This window comes from Rousettus aegyptiacus, unplaced genomic scaffold (genome assembly GCF_014176215.1).
Source record: "Rousettus aegyptiacus isolate mRouAeg1 unplaced genomic scaffold, mRouAeg1.p scaffold_m13_p_8, whole genome shotgun sequence".
NCBI classification, from domain to species: domain Eukaryota; kingdom Metazoa; phylum Chordata; class Mammalia; order Chiroptera; family Pteropodidae; genus Rousettus; species Rousettus aegyptiacus.
The window spans coordinates 55,698,088-55,722,661 of NW_023416311.1; the positions used below are offsets into that span (position 1 = coordinate 55,698,088).

Consider the following 24,574-nt stretch of genomic DNA (forward strand, 5'->3'; position numbering starts at 1 on the left):
GTCATAGCCTATCAATTTGGTAACTTAATAGCTTGCATTTTGTTTAAGATATGTGTGGCTTCACGACTGGGAAATAAAATGTGTTACTGTGACTCAGTTAATTTTTAAAGCAAGAGATTTAGATGAACTTTGTTTATCTTATGTGAGGAAATGAGTGCTAACAAGGTGATTTAACTTGCCCAGATAACTGAGGAAACATGTGACTTGAACCAGAAGCTAGGTCTTAAGAATCTATATTTAGAGCTTTCTTCTGTATCATGCTTCCAGGAAAAGGCTTCTTGTTTGCTCCACTGAGAGCACATAATTACTCTGTTTTTCAGTTGGTAATATGATAGTCCTTTTCTTTCACTTTCGTTATTTATTTATTTGTTCGTTTATTTATTGCTAAGATTTACTGAAAAGGGCACTTTCCTGACTCTGGCCATTGTTAGGAAGGTGATTTCTAGCAGTCAGCATCCATGCCACACCTCCTGAATTTTACTGTCCATTTCTCCTTTGGGGAACACAGCTAACTAATGCAACAGTTTAAGTCTGGAGTTTACCTGATTTAAGTCTGAGAGCTCTTTTTAAAGTGCATTACTAATACCAGTAAATGTTATTTTGTGCTTCTTTGTCATGACATTCTTTACCCATTTTCTTGCTTTTTTAGATTTTAGCTCACCAAACAGTTTTCATTTTAAAAATGCAAGTTTTGTGTATAATCACATAATTTACTCCTTTTTGATTTTTAAAAATATATCATTCTTTCCTTTTCTAGCATATGTTCATAGCTGACCTCAAAAATGCCTATGGGCAATTTAGCAATGGTGAGCTCTGTGCTCTGCTATTCAGAGATTTAATTGGGAAAAGTTTGGGAGTGGGCTATTTGTAAATGATGCCCTTTTTCTAGGCTCTGTTTTTGTGTTGCTTTCTGTACCCTGGTATTACTGAGGCTACCTGTGCTCATTCTTTTGATTAACTTTACCTGATCATGATCTTTCTGGGGGTTTCCTATTTATCTAATTCAGCAGGTCTCAAATGTTTAGTTTCAGGAGTCTCTTACACTGTTAAAAATTACTGAGTTTTTATGTTTGTAATTATATCTATTTATATTTATTATGTTATAAATAAAAATTGACTTTAAAAATATTTAATTCAATAATAAAGCCATTATGTGGCAACATAAATAACATTTTTTAAAAAAACTATATATTTTTCCAAAACATAAGTTGTATTGGAAGAGTGGCATCGTTTTAGATTTTTGCAATTTCTTTAATGTCTGGCTTAATAGAAGAGAGCTGAATTATTACCTCCATTTCTGCATTCAATCTGTCATGGTTTATTATTTTGGTTGAAGGAAGTGAACAAAATCCAAGCTCATACAAACATGTTGGAAAAGAAAGGAGTATTTTAATGGCCTTTTCACCAGAGTTTAACAAGTAATAGTTTCTAAAGGTTTAACTGCAATGTAGACTCTAAAAACATATCAATGAATTTGGTCTATCTTGAACTTCGAATAAATCTTTATAAGAGCATGATTTGGTACATAATGCATTGGCCATATGGAAAATATTCGATTCACTTAGGTATACTGATCTTTCAAATCTTAATACATTTCATTCATTATACAATATCAAAAAATCACATTTGTTAGTATCACCAGCAGTTTTATCAGGAAATCTTAAAATCTTAAAACATCTAACAGCATATGAAATTTTCCAAAATTTTTATTTTGCTTTGAAATCTCTATTTTATCATTGGTAACAAATGATGTCTAATGTTTGCTGTGAAATGACAGTCTAATTTGTTTGATTTTTAAGAAAACTCTTACTTTCCTCAAAAGTCGATTTAATATAATTTCTAATTTTTACAGCCTCATCAAAGACATTATTAAATGAAACTGGCATTTTACTTCCAACTGTGTGGTGGTAAAAGAAAAAAATATGTGGTAAGCAGGAAAATGGCCCCCCAAATAAGCTTACATCCTAATCCCTGAACCTGTGAATATATTATATTATATGCCCAAATGTAATTGAAGATGCTAATCAATTTACTTTAAAATAGTGAGATTATCCTGAATTATCCAGATGGGTCTAATGTAATCACAGTGGTTCTCAAAAGTAAATAAAGGAAGCAGAAGAGGAATTCAGAGTGATGCAATGTGAAAAGGAAAAGAAAGGAGTATTTTAATGACCTTTTCATAGCTAGCTAGCTAGAAAATGGGGGAAGTGGGCCAGATAGCTAGCCCACATAGCTAGCTAACTAGAATATGGGGGAGGTGGGCCAGAAGCCAAGGAATGAGAGCAGCCTCTAAAAGCTAGAAAATGCAAGGAAACTGGATTCTCCTCAGGGCCTCCAGAAAGGAATGCAGCCCTACCAATCATTGTTTTTAGCTTAGTGAGATATGTTTCAGACTTATAACCCAAGAAACTGTAAGACAATACATTTGTGTGGTTTTATGACAATAAATTTGTCTCAATTTATTGCAGCAATAATAGAAAACTAATCCAACTAATATGGGTTGGAGACTGCACTTTGTGCTACAGCATCATTGCTTTGCACTATTAGTACAAACATCATCCTACTGAAATGGCATATCATTAAGAAAAATAGTTTTGACCTTGAGAATGCCCTGAAAGAATTTCAAGGCTCCATCAGGGATCCGTGTACCACACTTTAGGATCTCTTATTTAACTTTTCCTTTGTACTTCCTCTGTGTCACCCAGTAGGTTAGGTACTGGGATGCAGAAATAGAGAAGGCACAGTCCCTGTTTTAAGATTATAGTCTACTCTTGGGAGAGGTAAGTAAATCAATGATTGCCGATAACATAGAATGACAAGTGACCTGCTTGATATGCCTTGGGGAGGGAAAAGAGACCTAATTCTTGTCTTCATGTGCTTTCAGTTTAGTGGGAGATATCACAAAAATAAGTATAAAATACAAAGTGCTTTTAAGGAAATATCCCCACTGACAGGGTGAGGGGAGAGACCTTTACATTCCCACTTAGCAGTGTATGAGGTTTCAATTTCTCTATATCCTCTCTAGTACTTGTTATTGTTTATATTTTTTTATAGCCATTCTGGTGAGCTATGAAATTTTATCTCGTGTCTCAATTTGCATTTATTTACTAACCAGTGATACTCAATATCATTTCATGTACTTATTGGCCATTTTTATATCTTCTTTGGAGAAATATCTATTTAAATCGTTTGCCATTTTTGAATTGAATTGTATATCATTTTATCGTTGTGCTGTAATTGTTCTTAAAAGATTCTAGGATACTATCCCCTTATCAGATATTTGATTTGCAAATATATTTTCCTATTCTATAGGTTGTTTTCGTTTTCGTTTTTAAGTTATTGATGGTGTCCTTTTAAGCACAATTTATTTTAATTTTGATGAAGTCCAATTTATCTATATTTTTTCTTTTGTTGATTCTGCCTTCAGTATTTTACTTAAGAAACCAGTGCCTAATCTAAGGTCAAGAAGATTTACACTTATGATTTCTTCTAAGAATTTTATATATTTTAGCACTTATATTTAGATCTTTGATCAATTTTAAGTTAATTTTTAAATATCTTTTGATGAGGATTCTGATTCATTCTTTTTATGTTGCTATCTAGTTGTCTCAGCAACATTTCTTGAAAAGGCTAATCTTCCCCTATTGAATTTTCTTGAAACCTTCATCAAAAATAAGTTGGATATAATATGGGTTTATTTCTGGACTCAGTTCTATTCTTTGATTTCATGTTCTATTCTTATACCTGTCCTTTCACACAATATTCATTACTGTAGTTCTGAAAAATGGGAAATGTGGAATCTCTGACTTTGTTCTTCTTTTTCAAGATTTTTTGACTATTCTGGGTTCTCTGCCTTCCTAGATGAATTTTAAGATCAGTTTGTTAATTTCTGCAAAATAGGCAGCTGGGATTTTGATAGGGATTACCTTGTATCTATAGAATAATTTGAAAAGTATTGCTACTTTAACAATATTAAATTTTTCAATCCGTAAACATGGATGTCTTATTTATTTCGATCTAATTCAGTTTCATTAATAGTTTGGGGGTTTTTCGTTTGTTCGTTTTAGAATTCCTTAGGATTTTCTACATGCAAGATCATGTCATTTATAAATAGATAGTTTTACTTCTCCCTTTCCAATATGGATGTCTTTTATTTAGTTTTCTTGCCTGACTGCCCTGGCTCAAATTTCCAGTACAATGTTGAATAGTAGTTGTTAAAATGGACATTCTTGTGTTGTTCCTGATCTTAATGGCAAATCTTGCAGTCTTTCACCATTAAGGATGAAGTCAGCTATGGGTTTTCTGTAGATGTCCTTTATCAGATTGATGAATTCCCTTCTATTCCTAGTTTGTAGAGTGTTTTTATCATGAAAGGTGTTGGATTTTGACACATTCTTCTCTTAGACCATCATGTAGTTTTTGTCCTTTATTCTACTAATAAGGTATATTACACTGATTCATTTTCTTGTGTTGATTCAACCTTACATTCCTGGGATAAATCTCACTTAGTCATGGTGTGCAATTCTTTTTATTTGTTGCTAGATTCAATTTGCTAATATTTTGAGTATTTTTGCCTCTCTATTCTTAAGGAATATTGGTTTATAGTAATGTTTTTGTCTCGTTTTGGTATCAGAGTAATACTGACCTCAGAGAGTGAGTTGGAAGGTATTTTCTTGTCTTCTGTTTTCTGGAAGAATTTGTGAAGGATTAGTGTTAATTCTTTAAATATTTGGAGAATTCACCAATGAAGCCATCTGGCCATGGCCTTTTCTTTGTGGGAAAATTTTGACTTATTAATTCAATTTTCCTACTAGTTATAGGTCTACTCATACTTTTTTTAAATCTCAGTCATTTCAGTACTTTGTCTTTCTAGAAATTTGTCTATTTATCTAGGTTCGATTTGATGTTTATTGTTGTTTATAGTGACCCCTCATAATCTCTTTATTTCTGTAAGGTCAGTAATAATGTCCCCTCTTTCATTACTAATTTTAGTAGTTTGTCTTCTCTCTTTCTCTCTCTCTCTCTCGTCACTCAAACTAAAAGTCTGTCAATTTTGTTCATATTTCAAAGAATAAATTTTAGTTTCATTATTTTATCTATTGTTTTTCTGTTCTCTTTTTATTCCCAATCTAATCTTTAGTGTTTGCTTCTTTTTGTTTAGCTTGCTCTTTGTTTTTAGTTTCTGAAGGTTGAAGGTTAGGCTACTTGATTTTAGAACTACCTTTTTAAATATAGGCATTTAGCTTGCAGTTTATGTTCTTGTGATGTGTTTGTTTGGCTTTGTTATCAGGGTAATACTGTCATCATAGAATGAGTTAGGAAGATTTCTTTCCTCTGTTTTCTGAAAGTCTGTGAAATGTTAAAATTATTGTATTTTTTTATTTCATAAAATTGACCAGTGAAGCCCTTGGGACTTTTCTTTGTGGGAAGATTTTGAATTACTAATATAATTTCTTGTTTTAGGTCTATTCCTTTTTCACATTTCATCTTACATCAGTTTATTTTGTCTTTCTAAAGAATGTGCCCATTTCATTTGTATGTCTACTTTGTTGGCATAAAGTTGTTCATTGTGTTGTTTTATAATCTTTTTGACTTGTGTGGTCAATAGTGACAGCTTTTTCATGTATTATTTTGGTGATCTGTGTGATTTTTCTTTTTTCTTAATCAGTCTAGCTAAAGGTTTTCAATTTTGTTGACTTTTTTGAAAAACTTTTTATTTTTTCTATTTTTTTCTTTTGTATTTCATTTATTTCTGCAGTAATCTTTTGTGTTGCTGTTCTTGCATTGAATGTGGTTTGCTCTTCTTTTTATAGTCCTAAGATCAAATCTTAAGTTTTTTATTTGTAAACTTTCTTCTTTTCTGATATAGGTAGAAATATAGATTTCCTTCTAATCACTGCCTTTTGTATATCCCATTAAATGTAATGTATTATGTTTTCGCTATTATTCAGGAAAAAAAATATTTTCTAATATCCCTTGTAATTTCTTTTTTGACTTACTCTGTGTTCTTTAACTTCCATATATTGGGGGTTTTCCAAAATTTCTTTCTGCTATTGATTTCTAAGTTAAGTCTGTTGTACTTGAAGAATGTTGTTTTATCTCATTCATTTTTAGTTTATTAAGGCTTGTTTTATGATGTGGCACATGTTCTATTTTGGAAAAAAATTTTGGCAGTTGAGAAAAATGTGTATTCTGCCATCATTGAGTGGAGTATTCTATATGTGTTAATTAGGTTGACTAGGTTGACAGTATTCAAATCTTCTATTCTCTTATAGATTTTCTGTTTAATTCTGTCAATTATTGGCAATAAAATTTTGAAATATCTATAATAAATTGTCTATTTCTTCTTTCAGTTCTTTCAGTGTTTTTCCACTGATTTTGGTTGGTTGTTTTAGATGTGTATACATTTATAAGTATTATATTTTTATGATGTATTTTCCCTTTTGAAATTTTATTTAAAGCCTGTTTTGTCTAATACCGGTGCTGTAACCACAGCTCTATTATAGTTACTGTTTTCATGGCTTACCTTTGCCATCTTTTACTTTTAATTTATTTTTTGTATTTGAATGTAAAATATGTCTCTTATTGATGACACATAGTTACATCTTGCTTTTTTTAAGTCTAGTCTGACATTTCCTGTTTTTGATTGAGATGTTTAGACCATTTACATTTAATGTACTTATAGATCTGGTTAGGTTCACATTTTCCATTATGCTTTGTTTTTATATGACTCCTGTCTTTTTTTCCTTTCTTTTGCCTTGGCTGCCTTCTTTTGTATTAAATAAATATTTTTGGTATGTGCACATTTAAATTTCTAGTGTAACTTTACATTTTAAAAGTTATTTTCTGAGTTTTGCTGTAGGGAATACATTCTATATCTTAGTTTAACACAATCAATTTAATACCGTCCAGATAATACCAACTTAGTTTTGATAAAATATAAAAACTTTGTTCTAATGTTGTTCTATTTCTTTCTCCCTTTCTGTGATATTGCCATATGTATTAAATCTCTACATGTTATAAACTAAACAATACATCTTTATAGTTATTGCTTTATGCAATCTATGTCTTTTAAAAAAATGCAATGAAAATAAATGAGATAATATTTTACAGCCTTTCATATTAACTCAAATATTTACCGTGTTATTGCCATCTGGTGTCATTTTCTTTCAGCCTGAAGGATTTCTTTTACTCTTTCTTTTAAGATAGGTCTGCTAGCAACAAATTCTTAATTTTTATTTTGTCTTCTGTTTTAAAAGGATGACTTTATTTTGCCTTCAATTTAAAGGATAGCTATTCTTGATATAGAGTATTTGGTGGACAGTTTTTTTCTTTCAGCACTTTGAATTTCTAATTCCACCGATTTCTGGCCTCCATGGTTTCATTGATGCTTACCTATATGTTTTGAGTTAGCGTTCTCTTGATAGTTTTAGTTTCTTGGTCTTTGTCCTTTAATAGTTCGCTTATGTTATGTCTAGATAGTGATCTCTTTATATTTGTCCATTAAACTTCTTTGATGAGTAGATTAATATTTTTCATTTCATTTGGTAAGATTTTGTCCCTCATTTTTTCATATATTTTTTCCTATCCCTTTATTTGTCCCTACTCCTTTGCTGAAGCTATTACATGTTTTTTGATGTTTCTGATTGTCCCAAATGTCCCTGAGTCTTTGCTTATTTTTTAAAAATCCCTTTTTTCTCTCTGTTCTTTCAGATTGGGTAATTTATATTAACTATCTTTAATTCTCCAATTCCTTTTCAGGTCATTTTGAATCTGCTGTCAAGTCTTTCTAGTGAATTGTCTTTTCTTACATTGTACTTTCCAACTCCAAAATTTCCATTTTGTTCTTTTAAAAAAATTTTGTTTTCTTATTGAGAATGTCTTTTTTATTTGTTGTCTTACTTTCCTTTTATTTTTTAAATATGGTCATTTTGAGTTCTTTGAACATATTTGTAGTAGCTGCTTTGAAGTCTATGTTTAAATCAAACATCTAGGGACACCCAGAAGGTTCCTCTTGATGGCTTTTTTCCTATTTCATTGCATGCTTCATAATTGCTTGTTGGAAACTGGACATTTTATATTGTATATTTAGATCAGCTCTGGATTCTGATATTTTAATCCCTAAATATTGTTATTGTTGCTTTGCTTATTTGCTGGTTTCTTTGTTTAAACATTTGCCTAAACTTAATTTGTGACAACAATCTCCTCTGTGATGGGTGGCCACTAATGTATCTTTGTTTGTTTGTTTTGTTTTAAGATTTTCATTTCGAGTTTTACATTTGGCTTCCTATGGCTGGCCTCTTAGTGTAGCTTAAATGATAAGCCAATGGTTGTACAAATTAATAACTTGTCTCTGATCTCTTCATGGATCTCTGTCTCAACAGAGGAATCCATTTAAAGTTTACAGTTTTCAGTTGTGTCCTAGCTTTTGGTTTCCGTTGGGTTCTTTCACATTTCCTCTGTTCATGTGTTCACTCAGGAATGTGTAGCTAGTTTATTCCTCTCCAGTCTCTATTGCGCATACTGTGCCTCAGCCAAGAATATGCTTGCCCCAACCATGACCATGACTTTGAATTAACAGAGCTTGGCTCTCCCTGCTTGCCCACTTCTAAAATTGTCTCATCAGTTCCACTGAAACACTTGGGCTTGAACATCACCTACCACTCAAACTCAAGTGCACCCCTTTGACCACAGCAAAGATATTTCAAGATCCTATGCTTGTCCTCACACTGGAAGAAACTCTGTCCTGACTGAAGTGTGGTTGATTATAATGAAATAGCTCCAGGCCAGAATGCCACGGGGTCTTAAATTCTTACCAAAATATTAGCAATTTTTCAAATGTGAATGTTTCTCAAATTGTTATATTCCTTTGGTCGGTTTTTAAAGTACTGAAATAGTTTTATTTGTCACTTTTGTCTATCTTTTTAGTTTGTTTTTGTCTATCTTTTTAGTTTGTTTTTTATATGATGATCACATTCAACCATAACTGGAAGTCCTGCTTCTGGTTTTGTGTTATGTATACTTTTTTTCTTTACTCTCTTAGGATGATGGAAAATTTACATGTTCTATTAATTCATTTATCTCTGATTTCTTTGGGACAAACTTTTGTTTTACATTGGTCTCAAATATGAAAAAAAAATAATATATATATGTAAATATATATATGTATTTTTTTCCCCTTGGCTATGAATGCATATTAGGAAAGAGAAAATAAAAAGGCTGCCTGGAATATATATTGGTGAGATGGCACTGATTTGACTGGCATAGGCTTTAGAGTGAAGAGGTGGAAAACAGGAATATGCTGAAAGTCAGTTTAAGGCCAGAATGAGGCAGACTTCTCTTTCGGGCACCCTTATCCATACTATGTTTCCTAGATTTCTAGACAGTTAATTCATTTCCTCAAACACAACACTTCTCCCATATACTTTTTTTTCCTTTCTTACTCATGATCAGGTATTTAACTATGGACAAAATTAAAAAGTAGTTGCCTGTACAAAATGATAGGAGGGGGAGATTCAGTGTTTCTTGGACAAATCTTCAATTGATCACGTATTTTAGCTTCACTTCTTAATCCGTACTTCTGCCAGGGATATCAGGTCATTCCTTTGGTTGCAGTGCTCTCTGCACACATTCTAGAATTTGGCTTCCCACTTAATTTCTTCTGTGAACACTCATTCATCTGTCTTACCTTGTACAAATTTGTAGAGAGGACTCTACATCCTCTCTGCCCACCTCTAACATACACCTTTCTTATCTTTTTAAGGAGATCTCTGGAAGAAAATGGAGAAAAATACACACTGATCTTCCTAATCAAAAGTTTTGTGCATGTTTTTTTAAAGGGTTGCAGTGTAATATGTACATGCTATCATGGGTCCTGTTTTCACTTGTCCATTTAAGCATTTTCTATATTGCTATACTTCTTCATAGCTATTGTTTATAGTGGATTACGAACACATTTTAGAGAAACAATTTGTCGCATTTTTATTATTACGATGGTTCTTGTTTTAATTACTGCCTCCTTCTCTTTCTTTACCCTTTCCTCCATCCCACCATCATGCATATTTACCTTTCCCCGGGTAACCAATGTGAACAACATTGACAGTTTGTGAAACAATAAATGTTAATTTTTTCTTCATCAAGCTGATTGAGTGACAGCTATCAAGAAGGATAATTAGCCTTAGAACAGGCTGACATTGTCATCATGAAAGTAATTTCAGTTATTTATGGGTTTTCAAAGAAATCATGTGATTTCAGTTATGAAATGTAGGTGGTAGTTGTATCTCTGTAATGGCTTCCTAGAGTTGGCATTTCCACCTTAGTTCTTAGATGGAACTGAACCATTACTCTGGTCATAATTCCTCTGTTCCCTCTTGTGTTCAAATTCAGTTCCCAGAGAGGCCAAGTTTTTCATGAGAGTTTTTGTCTGTTTCTGATGAAATATCTATTGGAAGTGAGCTTGGAATAATGGAAATTAGTAATATTTAAGCACTTGTATATCAGACATCAGAGAAAGGCCATACGTTTGAGGACAATCTTAAATACCAAAAGAAATATTTTGAACTTTCTTCATCTCAGTTTTCCACTCAACCTAGGCCTAAACATGAGATCAGTTTGGCTGATTATAGAGAACAAAAATGTCTTTTCTATTAAAGAGCACATTTTTTTTCTTTTAGTAAGCAAGATAAAAAAAACTAAATTTTGCAATGAAGGAGTAAAACTCATTATTTATACATGATATAAAACTACAGAAAAAGAAGAGTTTAGCAAATATCCTGGATAAAAACATAATTTTACAAAAATTATACAAATGCTAACATATATAAACAAAAAATGAAAAAGATAGATTTTACAAAGAGATATTATTTAAACAAACATTCAAAATATGAAGTGCCTAAGAATATATATAACATAACAAGAGATGTGCAAAACTCCCATGTAAACAATAATAAAGCATTCCTGTGTGACAATAAGACATCAATAAGTGGAATGATATACAATACACATGGCTTGGAAAACTTAACGTTTTGCAGATGCTCAATTTGATCAGTGCAATCTCAATCAAATTTTTGTCTGTTTTGGTGGGGAGGGGAGGATCCTTGACAAAAGATTCAAAAATTATGTGGAAAGACAAAGGGCTAATAGCCAAGAATGACAACAGTGTATTCTGGTACAAGGTAAGACAGACAGACTAGTAGAACCTTACTAGTGAAATTGTATTCCATGGACTGACAACATTGGTGGCATTACCTGGGAGCTTGTTAGAAATACAGAATCTCTGAGAAATACAGATCAACTGAGTCAGAATCTGTCTTAACAAGATAACTCGAAAGAGTGGGGAAAAGATGGTTTTAATAAACTTATGGGGCAACTGGTAACTAAACAGGAAAGGTAATTATATTGAAAGGTATTGCTTGTTGTATAACGTGCAGCCATCTCTTACTCTCTATCATCTACACTTCTTTAGAAACATTTGAAAAATCAATAAAAATAAAAGGAATTTTTTGAGTATGCATTTTCCTAGGTGCCTCTGTTACCCATGTGCTTGTAAGACATGGATCATCTTGTTAATAAGCATTTCTTAGGTACTCTATCCTTAGCCTTTTTGTATTTCCAGCATCTCTTGGCTCAAGCCCATATGTCATAACCTAATGATAGTACTGTCACTACCTATGTAGATAACTAATATTGTGACTATGCCCCCTTCATTGCGGCAATGATAAAGTTGTATCTAATTATTTTATAGGTGTGTTTGTGTATTTTGGGAAAGAAAAACTGCTGAAGCTACTAAAGAAAGGGCAACTCTTTTACTGACAAATTGGAAGGAAATAATTTTCCACCTCCTTAGGATTACAAGACCAGCTCAGTCTTCTAGTCTTCCTAAACAAAACAAGGTAAGAAATGTTTTTCTTCATATTTTAAATAATTTGTACTCTGCCTACTCAGTTTCCTTGAAGGCTTCTATAATTCTATTCCTTTGGCCTCTAAGAGAAATACAGTTTGCATTTTCCTTTAGGAAGTTAGTGTGCCAGCCATCTGTCAGCCTTATGATGTACCTGATCTCCTATGTCAGGGGAAGCACAATTCAATTTTAAACTAAGTCTGCACAACAGTGCAGCAGGGCTGCCAGCATCTCTCTTTATGTTTCTTTCTTTGAAATTTCTTTTTCCTACTCAAAACAGTATAGTTTTATTTTTAAATCCTTTGTGTGAGATGAAACCACCACTAACTGACGTTGCTTGTTTTTAGTTAAAAATCAGCAAATTGAATGAAATAATCTGTAAGTATTTCTGCTACGCTTTCTCATTTCTAGAAAATAAAATACCACTGCTTGTTTAACTTATGACTTGTCTAAACATGTTGAAAGCATTGACTAGAAGGTATAACACTCAGACTCTGAAAGGGAACTGTGACAAGTTCAGTCAAAAGGGAAAACAGGAATAATTTATAAAAGGCATTGCAGATAATGATGCCAGCCAGTTATTTTAAAATGCATCCATCTCACCTTTTAATGAATTAGATTTGTCAACAGCAAATGTTTTATGCACCACTTCTAATAAAAGTGGCACACTAGGAATGCAGTGCTTTGAGGTTGGCTTCTTCAAAGCTTTAGAAGTATCTTCAATTCAAAGATATTTTTTAAATAATAGATATTAAAAAGTATATTTAAATAATTTTAAGGTTGTGACACAAACACCAAATGACAAAATTCAAGAGTTTCAAAGCAGAGGCTGACATGCCATCACTATTTCACATAGTAACTGATTTTTAAATTAGCATAACAGGCTGATTTGGGGATTGTGTGTCAGTTTAACTTTAAATTTTCTTGTTGTTTTGGTTGGTGTCACAACCTTAATGTCAGCTTTTCAAATAGGTTTCTACATTTCCTTTGGTTCAGGGTCATTAAATAATGCATATGATAAGTCTAAGAGGCATAAATAGGTCACACTGAAGTGGAATTTCTTCTCTGATTTCGAGAGATAGCTAATACCTGGTGTGTAAGTGGAGAAAGTTAACTCAGGCATTTCAGTAAATTTCTGTTTATTGGAACTTGATTCAGACCAATATAAATCCAAATAATAAGACATGATGTTGATATAATCCTATTCACACTCTATTCTTCCTGTACCACTAATACTAATCATTTGATCATGTTGGTTATCACCTTCTACAAATGTTAAGAACCATAATTCCCACAATTGATATTTTTTTGACTAAAAACTTTCATATGGCAGTCCTTTTTATAAAGCAGATATTTAAATATGCAGATATTTAAAAATAGAATCTTGCTTTTTAAGGTAACACTTATTACTGGTGTTTGAGAAATTTCTAGTACGGCACCAGACATTAAAGGAACAGCAAGGAGCATTCTGTGGGGAAAGAAAAACGGGGAGAGAGGAGGGAAAGAATAATCTACTTACCCAAATTCCTCCCTTCTCCTTGATTCTTATCTGTCATGATCTCACAAGGCAGGTCTGCATTGTCTATACTGAATTTAGTTTTAATTTAGAAAAAGAAACATTAGTATCCATCCCACCTATGTTAGAGAAATAAAAGATGAAAAGAGAAGCAAATTGCTCATTGATCTTTTCTTGCTGACTCATAAAGAATACTGACCAAAACATTTTATAGCTCTCATCTCCTCCTAGACTGAGCACCAGGTTTTATTCTTCCTTGTTTTTTCATAATGACTGAGCAAACATTAATCTTTCTTGTCCAGTGTACTCTATTCCATTCCTTCTCTTTCTTTTTCAAGCAGTGTTGAATTTGAGAAATTTCCGATAGTTTTCATTTGGGATAATGCTATGAAATTTTATCTTCATTTTGCCCTAACTTAACTTTTCCTACCCACTGGACCCTCCCATATCACATCATTATTAAATCGTCACAATTCTAACAAATAATATTCTTTCTAAGCCACAGTCTTCAACAATAAGAGGTAATTATGCTGCATTGTGTAGTGGTTTGAAAATGTACACTGTTGTCTGTTAAGGTTTTGGCTAAATTCTCCAAACTCATTTTAACTCTACTCATGCCCTTGTTTGAATACATTTTTTAAATCATGATTATTGTTCATACTAATACTAGTTCTGATTTCTGTTTGATAAGAATGAAATTTTAACAAAAATGTCTGTTTCCAAATTCAGAGGAAATTATTAAAATAAATGAATCGGAACTCAGTGTATACCTGCAATATAAAAAAGTTTTCTGGCAGAGAAACAAAATATTCTCTTTAAATAGTACAGGCGAAGGCAGCTTCATGCAAATTCATTTAGAGCAGTTTCAGATTTATGTATTTAATAAAGCTGAATAGTGGATCTAACTTATGTATTTAATGTCCTTCAATGTGCAGTGATGTTCTAGTGACTGGAAAATAATGATGAAATTTTATTTAGTGTTTCTGCTACATCAGTCAATTCTATAAATGGCTTTTTAATGGGATACAATATATGCTTTTAATAGTTTTCTGTAATATTAAAAGATAATATGTATTGAGTGCTTTCTATATGCCAGCAATTGTTCTAAGTACTATTCATGGATTATCTCATGTAATACTCATAACAACCCTTTGATGATCTCACTATTTTATAGCTGCAGTAGAGGCGCATGAAGAGAACGTTACAAAACTAGTAAATAATAGAGCTGGGATTCAGACGCACGTTGTGACACTCCAGAGCTCGCACTCTAAGCCCTTGCTACTCTGAATGTGACCCCCAGACCAGCAATATCAGTATTACCTGGGAAATTAGAATTTCAAGGCTCACCCAAATCTACTGAAGATCTGCATTTATACCAAGATAGCCATGTTATTTGTTCCTTGAAGTTTGAGAAGCACAGCTCTAAACCACTATGCTATTCTGCCCTTTGAAACAGAATTAAGTATCTTATAAAACAGATTTCTGTTTTTATGTGTAATGTGATACTGAAATCCCATCTTTATGCTATTTTGAGTATTTCTATCGTGTATAAACTACCTTATAATGAGATCTAATAACTAAACATGAGCCGGGATCCAAAATAGACCCAAGTTATCTTGAAATCAATTGTATAAAGAACAGAAAAAAGTTCCAGATTATAAAGAGCCAGTCTTTCTCTCTACAATGGCAGCTAACTACTTCGCCTTGAGACTTTTTTAGAATCCCAGTGCAGCACACTGCCTTTGAGCACAGACTGTAGAGACAGGCTTCCTGGATTCGAATCTCAGTTTCTGCGTCTAGTTGTGGGTCCTCAGGAAACTTATACAGCTTTCTATACCTCAGCTTCACTTTCTGAGAACTGAGGTTTAAAATGATACTTCACAGGATTGTTGTGAAGATGGAATGACTTAATACATGTAAAGGATTTAGAACAGGGCCCGATATGAGGTAAGTGAATAAAGGTTAGCTACTACAGCTGTTTGCTATAATTGCCATCTTAGCATACAATAGATTCACATCTTATACTTCTTGGTTATCAATTGATAATAAATTGACAAATATATTTGTTAGTAGAGCTCACCACATAAAAGCATGTCTTTGCTGTTAAAGTCTACACTTCAGTTTTTATATTTTCTGAAGTGTCTCCTGTGGCGCTTTCTGCCTGTGAGTTCTGTTAAATGCAACTTAATTAATTGTGGTACATAACCTGTTAAGTCCAATGAAATCAGTTCAAAATCAAACTAAAGTGTGTTAACAGCATGTTGAATTCTTAAATGTATGTGTTTTTAAACCAAATGAAGATAATGATTGTAAGCTTGGTTGACCAACATTTGCATAACCAATACAAAAAAAAAAAAAAACTGAGAAGATAAAGAATGTTTAAAGCCCAAATATTTCAAGAAATTTGCTTGTTTCCTTCCAGGTGAACAGAATTCTGAAATTAATCATGGTAGTCTTTAGGACAATAATGGTTTGGTGGGCAGGTACTCACTTAACAACTTTTCAAGAATTCACCTAATGTGTGAAGTGAGATGTGTTCCTGGAAAGTACCCTGTTAAAACCGATTTGTAAAAGGCACTGACATAGAAATACTTGGTATAAAGAATGCCCTGGGAAACTCTTAAATTGCCAATCTCAGGACCTACATCCAGAGAGTTCAATTCACTAGGCCTGGGGTAAGGCCCAGGTATTTGAATTTTTAACAAGTGTCTGAGGTAATTCTGCTTAAATTAGTCATGGGCTACACTTTAAGAAACACTGCAGTGGAAGCAAAGACATTAATTGAAGAAAAGCTTTTATTGGCTACCCATTCCTTTTTGTAGCATTATCTTCTTTGATACTTGTTTTTTCCATTATTTTACTCCAATTTATCTTTTGGCTTTTCTTCTACCTTTTGTTAGTGTTCCTCATGCTAATCTTTAATTTTCTGGGGTTTTTTTTCTCTTTTTTATCCTTTCTCAAAAAACATCTCTGGATTTCTCAGTCATATCTTTGCAGATGATTCTACAGAATGGTCACAAAAGTTTTTTTGTAATCAAACTCAGCCAAAGTGTAGGTGCTGAAATCACTTTGGAGGCTGTGCATTAAAAAAAAAAAAAAAAAAAAAAAAAGGAGGAGTAGGAGAAGGAAAGAGTGGTGTAGGTAGAAAGGAATTGAACAGAAACTATCAAAGCAGATATTAGAGTAAGTAATGTTTCATGACACTTTTGTTTAAGATTTGCATGTGCACATGTACACATTACATTGTAGTGCATTTTTTTTTAACCCATGTGTGGTAGTCCAAAAAATTTGAAAGATACTGAATCTTGCTCTTCTGAACTTCGGTGTGACGTTATGAGCACTATGTTTTCTCAAGCATTTTCCTCATATAACCTCCTCCATCTCTATTCTGGACATTTTCATTCACGTAATTCACTCAGAATCATGTCTAGAACTGAATTCACCATGCCATCTTATCATTATTTTCCTCCTAAGTTTTTAAAATCTATTCATAAGCTATCAGTCTGTTATCCATATTAAAGTTTCAGAATTTCCTTTGTAATAACTTAGCCCTTACTACATAAACTTTCCTATAGCCTCATCTCTCTACCCTTGCCTGTCTTTGGGACCTAACCAGCAGAAAATCTTGTGGGCAACCTTAGCAGTTACTCACTCCTTAGCTAGCTTCTTGGAGGCTAGCAAGGACATGCCCTATATGTTATCTTTGGCTACCTTCAGCAAGATTAAGCCTTCAGCAAGACTGAGCCTTTGACAACAAGCATGCCCTCCTTTGTATGATGCTCACCTCTTTTTCTTAGCCACTGCTATCATAATTGGTCTTTCCTGTACCGATTTTTGTTGTCCAGGAAGAGCCATACCCTGGCTTTTACCCTTTACTAATTTCTATGACATATCCACATGATTTTCTGCCTCCTAACATGATTTTATAATTTCTACATTGTCCTGTTTGGTTTTTCTGATGACTTGGGTCTAAAGCCCAAGCCTGTTGATGCCTAGGACGGACACCTGCTTGATTTTCTTTTAACTATAATTTCCTGCCTCAGTCAGTAACCCCAAGCCATCAATTTATACCCTGGAAAGTCATTTCAAAAGCTATCTTTCCTTTTGTTATGGCTCTATCCTCTTCCTATTCATCATCACTTTCAACTAGATTAATTCACTACCCTCTTTATTGATCTTCCTACCTCTATTTTCTCACCCCACAACAAACCATTGTAACACCCTGTTTGATAAATATTTATAAAATAGTAGTCATGTACTGCCTTAGTTAAAAACCTGTGACTCCCTGTTTTGTGCAGGATAAAGTCCAGATATTTTCCTCCTGGAGAAAAAAAAAGAAGCCTTTGTGTACCTAGCTGGCTATAGCATACCTCTTTCATTTTATCTTTCACTATTTTCATTTACGAATTGTCTGCTTTGGCTCCCCCAAACAGTCCTATATATGCTCTAGAGAGGTCTCATCATTTTAACTACCAAGTTCCCCTGTTGGTGGTAGTTCATAAATCTGGAGCAGGTAACTGTGGCTGTGGGTTAGGAGAGGGATCGCAGTACTTACAAAGAAACTTCAAGATGGGGACCTAATTATACATTGGTAATACACACGTTAGTAAGAGCTCAGGCTGTGGAATAGGAGGGAAATAAGCAAGATATGATCTCATTATTCACTTCTCAAGTTACTGTCTGGCTGAGGCTTCTTATGTCCTCCCTTCACTAGTTTTTGGATCACTCCCAGAATGGGAGAATGTTTGAACTTGTATATAGTGAGCAATTAAATGTCTCCAACTGTGAGTCCTGTGAGGCTACGGGTTTTGGAAAATCACTGGACTCTCACCTCTAGGAATGCCTCTATCTTCCTTTTTCTTGGTGGCTTGACCTCCCTCTGCCCATATGGAACTTCCCACTGCAGGATTCTAGATCCTTTTTTACTTGCACCACTCATTTGATACTAAATTAGCTAATGTTTTGTAACATATTTGTATTTATTTGTTTTTGCTTCTCATGTGTCAAAAGTAAGACATGCTCATTATAAGTTCAAACAAAAATAGAAGATTTAAAGAACAAAAATTATCTTTCCCCTGTCCCTTTTTAGTTCTATTACCTACAGATTAGCATCGTTAATAGTTTGCTGAGTATCCTTCCTGATTTTTTGGAATAGTTTTTTCTGTTTGTTTTGAAAGTATCATTATACTCTATCATGCTGTATTCATAGTTCTACAACTTTTTTAAAAGAAATAATACTGTTTTCTGGAAATCTTTTATGCCATGCCATACAGGGTTATTATCATTTTTATATGTACTTAAGTTCCATTTTATATGTTATATTGTTATTTAAAATAGCACATCATACTGATATCACATCATGTATACAGTTTGCCTAGGATAGTCTTATTTAATGCCTTTTGTTCTAGCATTTCATCTGGTTTAGCATGTCTCAGATTTTTCATTTTTGAATGAAGTATTATTTAATAGTTCCATGTAAATAAACTAGGTTAGGTTTAGGTAGACCTACACTTTGTATTTCTACATTCTGACACAATCTCATATGTGAGATACCAGTGTAGTGAACAGAATTCTCACTTTAACATATGGGTAAACTGGCAACAGCCCATTTTTTTTCCAGAGCCTTTCCAGACGTAATACTATAAGTTAACGTATATTTTTCAAGGGCAGCATGAAGGGTGCTTCCTGGTAAAGTAAATGCACTCTGCCATGAGCAGTACAGCCAGCTTTTTCATCTTTTGAGTAATGGTGCTGGCAGAAGTATTTGATGCTGCCATCTCTGCTGGCTACTTGATGTGCCAGCCAGTTATGGCGGACACACGCCCTGGCCCATGGATTGCACAATGTTTTTCAGCCTTTATTTAATCTTGCTATGCACAAAGTGAATATGGTCCGAACTCTATTGCTGCAAGGGTTTTATCATGTACCATGTAATATAAATCTACAAATACCTATTTATTTTATTGTTGGGTAACACATTTTTATTTTGTAATAACCCTTTTGGTGACAATATTAAAAACACACCCACAACAGTGCACATTTAAGTTAGTACTGAATATCTTGTGACTTGCTGAAAAGGATTAATGTGTAACTCACACTATGGGGACTGTAATGACATCACTGATCACATGAAAATAAGAAGACATCAGTCTGCTGAAGTAGATCAATATCTGTTTGATAGCCTTATTTTAAGACCATGGCTGCAAATACTACATTTTAGTGCTTAGCTGCAGAAGGTACATTTGTGTACCACTCTGTGAAACATTATTTTTCATTTAAGTAAAGTAATCTCTCTCAATTAATCTCTCTCACTTATAGTTTTAAGTTTTCTTGTGCATGTAAGAAAGGTGAAACGATAGCTATTAATATATTGGCTCCATTAAAAGAATTTAATCAATAGTTAAATGATGCTAGTTTTACATCAGTATTATTGGATATTTCTAATTTTAAAAAATTAGTTAATACCACTAATGGTTCAAGTTCTGGGTCTAATTCATGGACTCAAAGTAAAACATTTAGAAATTCATTCTGTAAAAGGCAAAATACTTGACATTTTTGTGAATAGTATTATAAATTGAATTATAAACTACAACGTGATAAAATTATTTGGTCTTGGTGATATTAAAAATATGTTGTGGTGGAACATAAAATCATAAAGATTTTTTAAATAAATGTAGAACCTATGGATAGATATTCTTAGAATATATTATGATACACATAGTACTTCCTAACTGCATCCAAAATCTGCAAAATATACCAGTCTAATAGAAGATATAGTTGTCAAAAAGTATAGACGTGTTTGTGCATTTACAAGACAACCAGCCTGTAGATTTTTGTTATTAGACTGATGCTGAAGAAAACAAAAATAATTTAAACATGGTAGTATACATATACATTTTATCTTTGGATTTTAGAAATGTTTGAGACTTTGAAGAATTACTGTGTAAGTTGATTTAAGTGTCCTACCGTGGTATTAAATACTCTTGTAAAAATGTCTTTTCAATTTTGGTTGCAGTTTTTTCAGAATTTATTAGAAATCTTTGATCAAGCATTTAACAAATAGAAGGCAAAATTATTCAGTTTATGTGAAGCTATTAAGGAATTTTAGTTATTGAAAACAAAACTCGCAAATAGGAAGACCTTGAAATGTATCCCCCTGAAATCAAAGGAGGAACTGAACAAATTAAATGATGATAACTCAAATGCCATGCAGGATTTAATTGTGAAATTTCGTAACTGTGTTTTGAAATATCTAGACTTATAGGGAAAATCTTTTCATGGAGCTCATCATTTTAATTGAATACATTTTTATTGAAGTACAGAATGATGTTAAATTGGAAACGCCTACATTATGCGGTATCCACATTTCGCAAAACAGTGAAAATAATTATGAATATTTGATGAATTTTTTTAAATTATTGGTCAAAAAAGGCACTCTACAAGGAGGCAAGAACAAACTATGTGTAAAAATATTTAGGCTAAAATATTTATGTATTTCATTATTAAAAATTAAAATTGGATATTCTCCACTAGAAAAATTTGTTCTGCACTTAATAAACTTACCAGGTAGCTTAGTACCTAAGGAAGCGTATATAAAATAGTCAGTTGAAAGTATCAACAATTTAAAATTTGCTAATTCTGAAATGTAACTTGGAAAAATATAAAAATAATACAATAATATAAAAAAATACATTCATCAGAAAAATATTCATGAGAGATAGCTATAACTAAGAAATTGCTTTAAGTATATGAAAATACGTCAGGAATCATGTTTATATATTTTTAATATTTAATAATTTTTTTTTTTACTTTTATGAGCACAGATACAAAAATTTTTTTGAAGGGATACTATTTTTTAAAACATTTTTTAAATACAATTTTTCCATAGGTCCCCAGATATAATTAAGCCACTTAATTGGTTAGTATATACACATTTTTAAAATTATGTAATCTTAATTATATTCAGTACCTTTTTTACTCTAAAAAAGTATCATGGTTTGGATAATATATTACATGATCCTTTCATATATGTATACATACATAAAATTCAGTTTCCTTCCAAAATTCTATTTCTTCTCATCCAAATTATTGCTTTATATTTACATGGAACTGTAATAATTATACTTCAAATTTATTATTTCTAAAAACTCCATTTTCCCCTACAAATTAACTCCTCCTTTTGATTTTTCTCTCTTTTAAGAGGATGACTTTTCTCCTCCTGGTCACTTAGACTTTAAATATTTTCATGAACACTGATTCCTCTCTCTTTTACAAAGATCATTCTGGTGATAGAATAGAGAATGAGTTAGAAGGAGTTTAGGAAACTGCTGCACTAATCCAGGTGATGGAGTTTGAACCTGCACAGGAGCAATAGAAAGAGATGCTTGGAAAAGAGAGATATGAGTTAAGACTGATCAGTTGGCTATAAGGTTGATGTAATGTTGGAATATGGGGGAAGACTCCCAGATTTCTGACTTGAGTATCTAGGTTAATAGTGGTGTTGTTAGCTATTGTAGGGACCTCAAGAGAAGAAAGAAGTTTCAGAGAGAAGAAGATTGTTTAGGGGCATGCTGCGTTTAACATGTCTGTGGGACATCTTAGGGATTATCCAATATGGACTTGAATAGTTACAACAGGAGCTCCCACACACTGATTGTAGTGGAAGACATGACTGTGGATGGAATTGTGCAGTCAGAAGAGCCAGTGTAAGATAAACAAAAGGAGCCAATAAACCAAACTGAGCTGTGGTATCCAAAATAGAGTTGAAAGAGAAACTGTACTTGAATAGCCAATGTATTGGCCTTTGGAGAAGGAAGAGTCAAAGACTAGTGTTAAGTGTAGTCAATTGGAGGGAAGACTTATTTGGCAGTTGCGAGGTTCTAATAACTATGCAATGAACTTGATATTGTGAAGTTCTGATAACCGTAGGAGGAATTCAGCCTAACTTAGGAAATGTTCCCAGAAATATTTTACTATTTGAAACTTTAGACTTAAGTTCAATAAATCAAACTGCAAAAATATAATAGTCTTTAATATAGTTTTACTCTGTAACTTCTATTCTAATACTGCTCTACAAACTTATTATCATTGTTATTTTTACTCTTTTTTGGAGCTTCACATTGTGTGTACAAGGACACATTAATTAGTATAGAGTGGGCTTTTTAATATCTTGTCAAGAACATTAATTTTATTATAATTTGATACATAGGACTGTTTTTGAAATTTGACTATGAAATCAAGTCAATCCAAAACACTCAAAAAATCTCTAGATTTCATTCTTAGTATCATTTTTTAATGTTATTTTTGTATAAAATTTTAACTTTTTTACATTTTATTCCTACTTATTAACTGCTACTTTTCAAAATTACATCAAGATGTATTTTGTATCTTTAGACATTATTTAGTAATTAAGCACCTAATTTAAGTAGTTTTTACTCCTGCAATCGTTGCCTCCCCTTTATCTCTTATATATTCATTTTGATCCCTCAGCTTTGGCATATGATTTATCTTTAGTGTAAAAATGTCGGGTTCTTTCATCACAATTACAGTCATTGGTCTGATAATCCTGTGAGTCAATCTACACAAAACAAGAAGCTCATATCAAACTCCTGGCAGGTTTAGTTAAAATTAAAATGCATACTCAACTGTAGAGATTGTCAAGTGTGGAAATAATATTTGTCCAGCTGGACAGCTTTCTTTTGTAGTTGCTAAATGAAAGTTGAGATTCTGTCTGCTCCTTGAAAGCTTCTGTGTCGTGAAGGTAATTTGGACTGTTTGTGGTTTGACAGGGATTATTAAAATCAGATGAAGTGAAGGGAAGCAAGTGTGAGAAAGCAAAATTGACACTGACACTCTCTATTATTTGCAGCTTGGATCATGATGACTATGTTGATATGATAGATTCACTGTTGAGATATGTTAAGCAGCAAATAAAGTAAAAAGCAAGTATAGTGATGGATTTTTAAATTTAACATGAAGAAATCCAATATTTACTTTCACTGATTGCTTTTTAAATAGATTTTTTTCAAGTCATTTAATGAATTTGCTTTAACCAACAACACATTATCCTCCTAATGAACTATAGAATTAAAAAGTATACTGCAAAGGTAATATAACAGAAGATTAAATATTTAAGAAATAGATCACATAATTAAAATAATAGAATTTTAAAATTAGAGGAATTCTTAAAGATTATTTTTACCTAATTTTCTTTTCTTTCCCTTTTTTTTTTTTTTTTGGTAGATGGAAACTAGAAAGAATTTTAACGTGTAACATTTAAATAGCTTAAATGTTAAATCCTGATTTTTCACCGCAGATATATTTTCTTACCGTTTCACAATTTAAAAAAAAAATGGTTTAAGTTGTTAAAAGGCACTAAAAAATGGTTTAAGCCACAATTATAGGTAACTTTTTTCTGTTTAAAGATGATATACAAATTACGTTATTATAGTTATGTAGTCTAAAAGTAGTATTATATACATTGATGAAGTAAATGACTTTCATAAATATGATTTTCTACTAAAAACATTCTTATTAGAGGGAGTTATAGCTAGAAAGCTATTTCAAGATATCAGTCAAAGATAGTTATATTAGAAAAACATAATTAAATATTAATTTATTTTATAACAAGGTAAAGAGCCCGGAGTAGTCCTGTGCATTGTGGAAAACCTTCAGTGGTATTTAAGCAGGGTAGTGAAATGATTTGGTTTGTAAAATAAAAAGTCTAATGACAATATGCAAGGTAGATACCAACTGGGTATCCTACAATTCAATTCCACTCAGTTTTACCACCAACTACTTGGAGTTAGCACAGACCCCACAAGTTAAGATGTGAGGCACAAGTAGGGTCTCTGGGGATGCTCACTTCTGCCTGCCTGACTACAAATATGAGGGTCCTGAAAACCCCCACCTCAGGTTCAATAATTTATTATAGTGACTCAGAGGACTCAGGAAGGTACTATACTTCTGATTACAGTGTTATTAGAAAAGGATACAACTCAAGAATGGCCAAATGGAAGAAATTAGTAGGACTAAATAAGGGGAAGGGGAAGATGATGGAGGCAAAAACCAAATACGTATTTCCTATTATACCACAAAGTGTGAGTCTTGGAGGCCAGATAGGAGGTTTTTCCTTTTTTTTTTTTTTTTTCCAGCAAGAA

At 32.6% G+C, this 24,574-nt stretch overlaps 1 protein-coding gene across 2 annotated transcripts in view; it reads left to right on the forward strand.

Moving 5' to 3' along the window:
- KIAA0825 (KIAA0825 ortholog) overlaps positions 1 to 24,574 on the forward strand; it is a 352,289-nt gene that overhangs the window by 7,525 nt on the left and 320,190 nt on the right. For both annotated transcript variants that reach the window (XM_036226108.1, XM_036226109.1), the window contains exon 2: positions 11,744 to 11,891. The gene's annotated coding sequence lies outside the window, so the exon portion shown is untranslated. The remainder of the gene's footprint in view (positions 1 to 11,743; positions 11,892 to 24,574) is intronic.